The sequence below is a fragment of the Heterocephalus glaber genome, unplaced genomic scaffold, assembly GCF_053883595.1.
Source record: "Heterocephalus glaber isolate CG9 unplaced genomic scaffold, H.glaber_assembly_v1.0 deba00000678, whole genome shotgun sequence".
Classification (NCBI taxonomy): Eukaryota; Metazoa; Chordata; class Mammalia; order Rodentia; family Bathyergidae; genus Heterocephalus; species Heterocephalus glaber.
This window is the reverse complement of record NW_028258157.1, coordinates 1,891,181-1,902,116: the sequence shown is the minus strand read 5'-3', so window position 1 is coordinate 1,902,116 and position 10,936 is coordinate 1,891,181.

The following is a 10,936-nucleotide window of genomic DNA, read 5'->3' as shown; positions in this document are numbered from 1 at the left end:
AATTACAGAAGGAAGATACATAGATTGATAGACACATAGGTAGATTCTGAACTTTATCATCGTAGATCTTCCATTGATCTTCAAACTTTTCCATTCACCTGTGTATTCAGGTCCCCACTTGAATGTCCAATTGGCATCTTTTAAAGTTGTCTAGAGAGGAACTGAAATTTTTCTTCAGAAATCTGTTTCTCCTCCACTCTTCCTTATCTTCTCAGTAGTCCAAGACAAGCAGAAATTCTCTCTGATTCCTCATTTTCGGTCATACTCTCCTTTTAATTATTTCAAATCTTTTTGTTCTTACTTTGGAAGAAATCCAAAAAGTGCAGATTTCTCAGTAGCCACTGCTACCCTCAGGACTACGATGAACTCGTCTGTCTCCTAGTTTGGCACCATCATCGATGCCCCTCTCTGGTCTTGCTCCCACATCCCCTCCCCACTCCCCGCCCTCGTCACTTTGAAAGGCGTCAGCACCTTAGCAGGCTGAGCTGAGGGCTGAGCACATCGCCCTCCACAAAGACCTGCCGGGCTCAGATTGTTATCCTAGACCTCTGTGCTGCCCCAGGCCTGCCTGTCCCCTGCTGTGCCTCTGGGTCCAGTCTTCATGACTCTCCATCCCTTCTGCTGCTTCCTCACTCGTCCCAGCCCCACTCAGCAACGTCTTTTCCTTCTCTTCCTTTCCCTACGCCTAGAATACAACTCCTCCATCTACTGCTACCCCCAATCCCACTTCCTTCTCCTCTCGGTCCTCCCTCCCTTCTTCCCCTTCCCCTCCAGAATCCACCTACCCCTCCAGGCTCCCCCATGCAGTGTAGAAAGTCCTAGACCTCAAGCACCTTCCTTTCTCCCCTGAATCGCTCATGTTCCTCTCATCTTCTCTATTTTTTTTCTTAGAACTTTTATCCACCTGACACTATGGCAACGAGAATATGTACACGGTGATATACATTCTTCCCCCCATTATGGTCACCCACAATTTTAGAATGAATTCTGCTACTCGAATCGTTAAAGAGTTAAGTTTGTGAACTGAGGTAGCACTATGTTTTTTTTTTTAATTTTTTACTTGCTATCTTCATTACCAGGTACCATTTGTTAGAAGAGATATTTTTGTCTGATTTGTTCTGTATTTATATTCCTTTTGTAAAGCCATGCAATTGGGTGTGTGTGTGTAGGTGTTATATATGTGCATGTACATTTAATTAATTGATTAATGAATACTGATTGAGTGAATGAATGAGTAAAATACTATGAATATGGACCTGCTCCTCCTCCCCAGTTTCCAGAACATATTTTAACAATGATTAGCAAGTAATTATTTAGAACCATCACACATGATTCTTTTATGTAAAGTACTTTTGAACTTACATACTTGTCCCTAGAACTTCCTGGATAACATCTCCTTATGGCCCTTGATTACATCCATGGGCCTTACAGACAAGGAGTTCAGACAGGGCTGGGAGGGAAGGTTTGGCTGTACTCACCCATGTCCAAGCCCTCAAGTGCAAGTCCTGGAGGATGCAGAAATATCTGTAAGCCCTTCCATGCTGGCTGTCCACTGAGCTCAGCTCCTCTCTCTTGCCAGTGCCTCCCTGGAATTTTTTCAACCTGGATTTCTTTGAGCTTCCTCACAGCGTGGTGCTGGCTTCAGCCCAATGAGCAAACCTGGTAGAAGCAGAGTCCTTTCCCAAGCTGACTGCAGAATCACCTGACATGGCTCCCACGGACCGCTGTGGGCATGGTGACAAATGCCCCCGGGCTCCCCTTGTACAGGGAGGGACAGAGACCACACTCCCCCCATGGAAGGACTGTCATGGTTACATTGTAGCAGGAGGATGAGAAATAGTGCAGTCATTTAGGAAAATACAGTTGTCCACACCTACCTGTGTAGACATGGAAAGAAATGTCCTTGTTCTTTGCCTAGCCAATGATGAATTTAACTAAACATTCTTATTTTTCATATTCAAGGTGAGGCTCCAACACATTTGTAACATTAGCCCTGTTCTGACATCAGGAGCAGCATGCGAGTGTGTATGTATGTGTGCCATAATGAAAAGTTTGCCTTTGGTCTTTGTGCTTGGTTCCTGAGACTGAGCTCCTAAATCCCTAGGAATTTCCTGGGTGGGAGGTGAGTTTTGTTCTAAGGAGATGAGCCTGGCAGGCTTCCAGATAGCTTGAGGATGGGACTGATCTGAAAAACCACCTTTATGAGAGGCGCATGATTTTCAGCTTCAAGCCTCACCCGTCCCATGCATCCAGGGAGATAAGAGGGGTTAGAGATTGAGTTGATCATTTATCATTCATAGAAATTCCTCCTTGGGTGATACCTGTGGACTCACTTTCCAACATTCCATGTCTGCAACATCAGCAATAGGTAGACATCCAGTCCCGTGTCTGCAGCTCGAACTTGGAGGCTGCCAATTATTACGAAGGTCTTTCTCAGAATTAAAGCACCCTGACCAGGAAGAGGTTTTCTACGTTAGCCTGCATGATTGAAAGCCACTGAATGGCAGCCCTCACATTTACTTCAAGCAAATTACTTTAACCAGATTAGCATTTTCAGTTCTCTCATCCAAATTTCCTCTGTTCTGGTTTTCCTCCTCCTCTGTCCTCTCTGGCTTTGTCAGTTGGACCCATATTGGACCCAATAATTGGTCACGATTGCTTACATAATAGTCCAACTAGAGGCAGCCATGGGATAGCCTGTGTTATCTGACTTAATCCTTGCAGCAACTTTTATAGGTATACATTACTATAGTAATGTTTAGATGAGAAAGAGGGTATATTTAATCTTCCTACGCTTCTCATAGCAAATGGAAACTAAATTAATCCAGGGCCCTCTTAACATTCTACAAAACCAAGAGCCTCTCTCAGGAGCTAATTCTGCACCTGTCCCCTTCTTTGATAAATAAGGAGTTCCTGCTCCCTGATCTCTTGGGAGACATCAGGATTCGGCTGCTCTCTTGAGCCTATGGTATATGCCTTGCTTTGTTTTAGGACACAGCCATAGTTATTACAAAACTGTTGTGAAGAATATTAGAACAACCTTAATATAGTAATAGAACAGTATGTACTCATTTCCACATCTAGGACCAGAATATCACACAGGATATGATTCTTGGGTGAACTCTGAGCAGGCTCTTTTTACAAATGTTAGGCTCCAAAATAGGGAGTCGTGAAATCATTGCAAGGGCAGGAAGAAATTATCTAGTTAGAACAGCAACAAAAACAACAAAACTCTCAAAATTGCACACACCTACCAAGGCAAGCATTACATGAAAGTCACAAGCATTGATTCAAGTTCTGGGATGGATGTGCAAAAAGTTACAGAGGTGAATGAAATATACTCTTTTCCCTCTATGATCTCGACACTTAATGGTTCAGTAAAATAAGTAAAAATAGAACTATACTGCAAGGCAAAGCGACGCGAGCACTGTGAGAGAGGCCTCAGGAAGTGCTGAGGGAGCTGAGAGAAAGGTCAATGCCAAGCCAGTCCCAGCACACCAACCACACTGCAAAATAACACAGGAAGAAATCTGTTGAGCCCAGGACAGACGTTTCTCCTGGCTGGGGGAGCTGCTCATTGTTCGGGCAGCCTTGGGGAGCAGGACAGCGCTGAGCACAGTGTCTGCCCTGGGCCAACCGTCTTGGTGTCTTCTGCTCCCGCAGGAGTCCGAGGCGACGGGGCGGATGGTAGTTCGGATGGTAGTTGGCTGGGCGGCAGCAACTCCGGTCAGGCAAATTCCGAAGCTTAGCGTTCACATCTCCTCCTGGGATCCAGATTCCACCCCTCAGCGGTGCTTTATGACTGGAATGTATTCAGCTCGCTCACGTGCAGCAGTGCAGGTGTGTCTTGAGCTATCAAAGTAGAAAACAACCCCTGCTCGTAAAATAGGCGGAGGAGTGGTTTTCTTTCTGTTGCATAATGGAAATTCACCTCTGGTCTGGAGCTCCTTAGGACGCTAAGAATTGGGTAACAGCATCAACAAACTGAACTATGCCATTTTGATTTCTAAGTGGAGCTTGTTCTACTCTAGGAGTCTGAATTTTGTGAATATATTTTGTTTTCTGCTCTGATTTTGCATTTTAATCTGGCAACTAATCTGACTTCTGAGAAATATTTCATAAATCTTAGGTATTTACATATTTATTAGATTGAATGAGATTGATATTTAACCAATTTGTGGGACAAAGAATTTTTGCTATAAAATTATAATAAAGGCAGGCTGTATTTGTTTTCCAAGTTATGAAATGAAAGAGTACTTTTAAACTACTAATCATATTACGAGTGATCTTTATTTTGTTTTTCTAAGGAAAGATGAGAGCTTGGGCACTGCAGGCATGCGACTCTGTTGACAGCCTTTTCAGCACGACTCCTAATTCACGGCTCTCAGGGACGGAGAGGACTCAGATGGCAGCTGTGAGGTTTATCCCCCGAAGCCGGTCCCCTTGCAGGGTGAGTCAGTGCTCATGTCTCCGCTCCTCAGATTGGTGCTGAAAGAGTTTGTCTCCCAGCAGAAGGACCGAACTCCGCTGAATCCTGTCACATTTAGCCAGATAGCTAGTAGAAAAGGGAGAGATGAACCCTAAGTACTACAAGGAAAAATACCTACAAAATGACTAAAAATAAGAATTTTTAACTTTAGAAATTACAATATCCTATAGTATACTCTTTTTCTGAGCATGACCATGAAGTTCCGATGTTTATTTCTGAGAGAGGTGATTGTAGGGAATTGACTGTGCTGTCTTTCTTTTTATTACCAAGGAAAGTAAAAAGTACATGTCAGTAAACACATTTGCGGGCCAAACTCAGTGAGCTAATTACAATGGGAAAAATTAGGAAAAAACCGGATTTAATCTGCTTTCCAAGCTCACAAGGATTAAAAGTAATAAAGCCACACGTTATAAACCGCTATAGCCATTGACCTATCCTAAAAGCAATTAGCTCCCACTGTAGTTATGATCCAATATAAGTTAATGGAATGAGGAAGAGGAACGTGACAGGGGTCGGTTCCCAGCTCTCTGTGTAGCTGCTGTCTCTCAGGGCGATGGGCTCAGAGGTGGGTGTGTTGAATGTGCTGTGAGTTTTCCAAAGAAGCTCGATGAAACCAACAGTGGGTTGAGAGGTGTTGTAGGAGACAGTGGATTCTCTGAGTGTCGCTGACTTCACAGCAAAGCGTTTGGCAGAGAATTAAACTTCTTAAGTACGGAAGACACGAAGAGTTCGTCTATAAATCTTCCCTTTGAGTTGCTGTGTCCTTGCCACCAACATATGCTCGTGCTGAGAGAACAGCCTCTATTTTCATAGGGTGCCGACCTTACCCTGGGATGTAACCATTTCCTTTTCCCCAAAGAAATCCCGAATAGCAGGGAGGTCCGGCTCCCAGCTCCAGCGCCTGATCTGCTGTCTCCCTGCAGTGCCCGGTGAGTGACACGGGGCAGATTGTTTCACCTTCGCCCTGCGTCCTCATGTGTATCCTGGGAATAATTGATGGCATACAGAGTACTCTATTGGAGTAGCAACTAGAGGCCAAATGATTAAACACGCAGGAAGTTTTGGACAGGTGCTGGGGCATAATTAGCGGTGGGTGAGCACTCTCTGCTAAATGGGAACACCACGCACATGCGCACGCACATACATACACGCACGCACGTACGTGCACGCACACCCCTCGACATCCCCAAGTGTTCCCTTTGCATCCCTCACTGAGTCTTCTCTGGCGTCTGTCCTTGAGTGGCCCCCGCCCCTCTCCTCTGTCCACAGTGAGATGACACCCGAGACTCCGGCCCTGTGATCACATCATGGCAATCGCCTGTCCCCTGCTCATCTCCTACAGGGGCACAGGCTTCGTCTCCGCTCCGCCGAGCCTGGGTCCCCTGTCTTCGCCTAATATCATCTTCGCAGCCCACACCCATATCTCGCAAACACTGCAACTGTTTCCTCTCACGGAACCAAAGATCTTCTTTCTATAAACCAGTGTCCAGGGAAGTGACTGCGGAATTATAAATAACATTTGTGGTACTAGGCAACATTTACTATCATTAACGTGATGCATTATTTATTTTCATAAACAGCCATCAACGTAAAGTAACTTGATAGCATTAACCAAAAAAACTGAATCTGTGAATAAATGCAAGGGTGTGCTCATTTAGGGCAGTAATTCAGTGTAAGACCCTGGAAATGGTTTTATTTACCTGTTCGCAAAATTTAGTGCAGACAAATCATGATTAGAGTTTTCAGTTAGGTTCCATGTCAAGCGAGGGGCCTGTAGGTAGTGAAGATATGAACAAGTGCTCTTTAGTCGGGACTTTACAAAAGCCAGGAGATCACATAGATACACATGTTTGTACAGGTTTATTCACAGGTACTGTTTGGTGGTGTTTTAATATAAACAGACAGACATCACAGACTCAGGAAGGTATAGTCAGTCACTTTCCATAACAGCTCACTGCGCAAGAATTCAGACATAATGAAAAGTCAGACTACTGGGCCAAATAAATACAAAGAAAGTAATTGGGTTCCTTTCGATGTGGAGATTAACTTTCTTCCTTGTTCCCTTGACTACACACTCTTTGTCTCTCTGTCTGTCTGTCTGTGAGAATAAAACTCGTTACAGAAAACTCAAAATCACCCTCCGTGGCTTCCACAGCCATCCTCAATTCGTGTTAATTTGCGCCTTCTCATAGCTTGAATTTCTACTGGCCTAATAGTCTCTGCATTCACGAGCCGGGCTCTGGGATTTCCTACTCCAGACAACCTGGAAAGCTGCCTGGGCCAGCTTGGGTACTAGCTGGACAGGCAGAGCTGACCGTCACTGGTGTCGGTGGGTACACAGGCTCCCCAAAAGTCTCACAGAGTCTGCAGGGACTGAGTCCCAAGGAGGAATAGGCTCCCTCTTCTCCCACAGGAAGACTGCTCCAAACGCCGGGTGGTGGAGAATTTCTCCCCCTTCGGGCTCCCTCCCATCCGTGTTTTCTTGATCGGAGGCTAAACGCAGGGAGATCAAAGCAAGACACCTAGGGGAGCAGTGGGGCCTGAAGGGCACAGGGGAGGTGCAGAGAGTTGGTGCTTTCTCTCAGGCCTGGCACACCCACACCGGAGCCAGCGGTTCTGAGACCTCGGCCTTGTCTAAGCCTGGGCAGGCTGCAGCCCTGATGGGGTCACCACGGGGAGCCAGGCAGACAGAAAGGCACAGCCCCCGGCCCTGCGCAGGGAAGGGGCGGGGAGAGAAAGGGCGCCCTTCACAGAGCAAGAAGGAAGGGCCAAGCTGTGACTTTTAGGAAGGAGGGAAGAGGTACCGCTGATTTTGGAAGGATTTCGCTGTGCCTCTTTCCATCTGCTTTAGTTAAATCTGGGGGTCACCCTATAAGGAAAAAAATGTAAATACGAAAACCTTTGGGGGAGATTCAAAATGTTTCAGCCTCAGTGACATTTTTTTTTCTTCTTAAATTAGTTTGTTCTCCAACATCACTCGCTATTTCAAAGCTACTTTTTAAAAAGAGGGAGAAAAGCAAGAAATAAATGGGAAAAAACACAGCCTTATTTTTGTCTTCATTGTTTCTCTTCCCAGAAGTAAATTGCTATTTTCAGAAATATTTTCTTATAAGATTTGTGAATCCTTCTGACTTGCATTGAGGGAAGCTTTCATGGCATTCTTTATACTAACAATGATATCGTGTTGTAACTAGATATGGGATTAATTTAGTATTCTAAAATCGTTCAGTTTTGTTCATCCATATTTTGTTGTAGTTCATTGCCTTATCTGAATATATCTATTGTATTTGTTGAAAATCAGAAATTAAGGAAAGAAGAAATACCAAGAATAAATATACTTTTGGAAACTACGACAGATATTAAAGACTAATGGTATAGATTTCTTCCTAATGACAATGTGAGCTTCAAAATTTTAAAAATTTAATTTTATGACATATTTAAAATATTTATAAAACAAGTTAGAAATATTTATGCAATTGATCAGTAAAGCACTTAGCTGAAAATAAAATCTCTTAAAATACAAACATGAAGCCTACTACAACTATTTTCTACTGATATCAAAATAGCATATAAAATAAAGAAATCTAAATAACTTGTCAATTCAATTTAAAAGATGACATGATATTTTAATATAAATCACTCAAAAAGAGTAGTGCCTTACTGGACATAGCATTTGGAAGTTACAACCTTCTACGTAAGTGCCTCTGTAAAACAACACAAAATTCCCCAAAATATTTGTTTCCACTTTATTCTGTTTCCAATCATACTGCGCCAAGCATCTGCTCTTCCTCAGTGACAGAAGGTGATTAGTCCATGGATCGTCATGATTGCTGTGTGGCTGTTGTTCTTTTCCTCTCACTGTATGAGGAACAGAAATCTGGGAATAGCACAGCTTCAAACTTGTAACATCAGTATAACAAATGCAATACAAATGTTTATTGAGAAGCTAGCTTGTGCCAAGAAGAATATTGCATGAATGGGGTCATAAATAGTAGCAATATGTTCTCTGCTTACAAGGGATTAGGCACTAAAATACTATCATATAGGAAATAAGCAGCCAAGGTATGTAGCCTGAAGCAGCTTCTAGATGCAAATGGCTCACCATACAATGACTTTATAGTCGACACATTAGTACAGGTGCCTGTCTGCCTTAACACACACACACACACACACACACACACAGCAGCAGCAGCAGCAGCAGCAAATACAGTGATTCAGCATGGAGTGCACTTAGATACTCTGTGGGTTTTTCCAAATTGCTCCTTGTGTTCAGAATGCACATATATATAATATAATGTATAATTATTAATATATAATTATTGATATATTAATTATATATTTATATGCTGTATATCAATAATATATGATATATATTAATATATTATGTTATTATTTATATATGGGTGGTTTGAAGTAACTTGTGCATCTGAAAGAATAAACTTCTTTTATCTGCACAAATAAGGAAGCCTTGTATGGTTATGGTACAGGAAACCTGTTACCGCTTATGTCCAGTTGTCTCCCCAAAGCCTCATGGGGTGATGGGAGGGGACTTTTCAGCAGTGGCTGGATCTAGAGCTTGTGGTGCTGGAACTGATTAGTGGTGCAGGGCTGGGCTCAAGGGCAGTAGGAGTAAGGGTGTGAGTGCTGCCTGCCCTAAGTAGCCTGGGTAGGGTAAAAGGGGCAGAAAGTTGCTGTTTAAGTCCCTTGTTCCTTTTGCTACCTTGTGGCCTCCATGGACTGTTTCTCCTCTGCAGTGCTCCTCTGCCAAGCCACCCTGCCTTGGAGCCAGCTGACTACGGATCTCTTCAAACTGTGAGCCAAATAGACCTTTTCCCCTTTAACTTTGGGTGTTGAGCATTTTTGTCTCAGCAACACAAAAAGTAACTAAGACAATACCTAACAATTTGTTTTAGTTTATGCAAAAAAAAAGCTAACTTAGACAATTCTCCATGAAAAATAGGTAACACTACTGAAGCTTATAAACATATGTGAAAATATAATTTTCACTCTAACTTTCCATTAAAGGCAAAATTGTTTAATGGGATGTAGCTAAGTAGCTTGAGCTCAGTGTGAGAACTTGGTAAGTGCCAAGGGCTGACACATGTGCCTTATAAGCAAGGGAACCTTGTGAGGGCTGCTTGTATATATGCAAATTTGGGCTGTTGCTAAAAGGACTTTCACCTTCTACTTAAAGTAGAAAAGGCAAGCATTCCTTTTGATTCCTTGGGTTGTCTGGAAAATTACACAGCCTGGACTATGAAAACATTCCTATAGTCATGAAGCCCTTGCCTTACTTTTCCTATTTGATTTCTATAAAGATCTGATTTTTTTTTTTTTTTTTGGTACCAGGGATCAAACTTGGGTCCTCGCACTTGCAAGGCAGGCACCACTAAGCTAAATCCCCAGCAAGATCTGATTTTTTAAAAGTACATGGAAGCACAACTACACATTTATATACATTACAATGCTCAAAATTCTGAAGAAATAACAATTATACTCTATTATTAAGTATGGTTACATAGTAACACATCTCTACAGTTGATTTAAAATACATTAAAATGCTAGCAACAGGGGATCTAAATTAGTTTAACTGCTTTTCAATGTGAACACATATTTGATCCACTTACATTTAAAATGGGTAAGGAAGAGTAATTTACAGAAAATGACCTAGAATTGGCATCCCGGGAAATAAGTTCACAAGAAACATTATCAACTAAATAGGTAACCGAGACCATTCACAGTGTCATTACCTGGGTTTACCTGGCTGAAGGGGGAAGAGATGAGCAGAAGGTGCAAACTTCAGGGGAAAAAAGAAACAGGAGAGAGACAATGTAATGGGGATGTTTTGCTTCCTTTCTTCTTGCAAGATTTCCAAGGATAATATCAGAAAGAGAAATTGAGAAGGCGAAGAAGAAAAGAGGGGCCTTTGGTGCTGAGCTGGGGGAGGCGGACCCAAGTCTGGCCTGGTCCTTGCACCTCCCTCCATGGCGTCTGGGACCTTGCCCTTAGCCATGCACTTCCCTCTCTCCCGGTGCAACTCCCAAATCTGCAACATGCAGCATTTCATTTCTTTTCTATTTAGAATGTGACATATGTTCGTTTAATTATTAATTTAGTAAGTAGTCAATAACAAATTTAGTGAATGAGGCATCGTGGCCACAGTGGTGCAAAAGCATCCTCCCTGCTCTCGTGACTTGAGATCACACAATTGGATGTAGAGCAGAAAGACATCCAAAGTCGTCAGCACCTCCCAAAGGTGACGCTGAAGCTCCGTGAGGTCTGACCCAGCAGCCCAGACCAGTCTCAGCTGCTCAGTGACTTTCCCAAGCACGAAAGGTCACACTGAGCCCTGACGGAGAAGTCCTCATGATGAAGGCAAAAAAGTGACTCTCTCAGAATACTTTGAAGGAGAGAAAGTTAGTTCAGCAAGTTAAAAGAAACTCAATG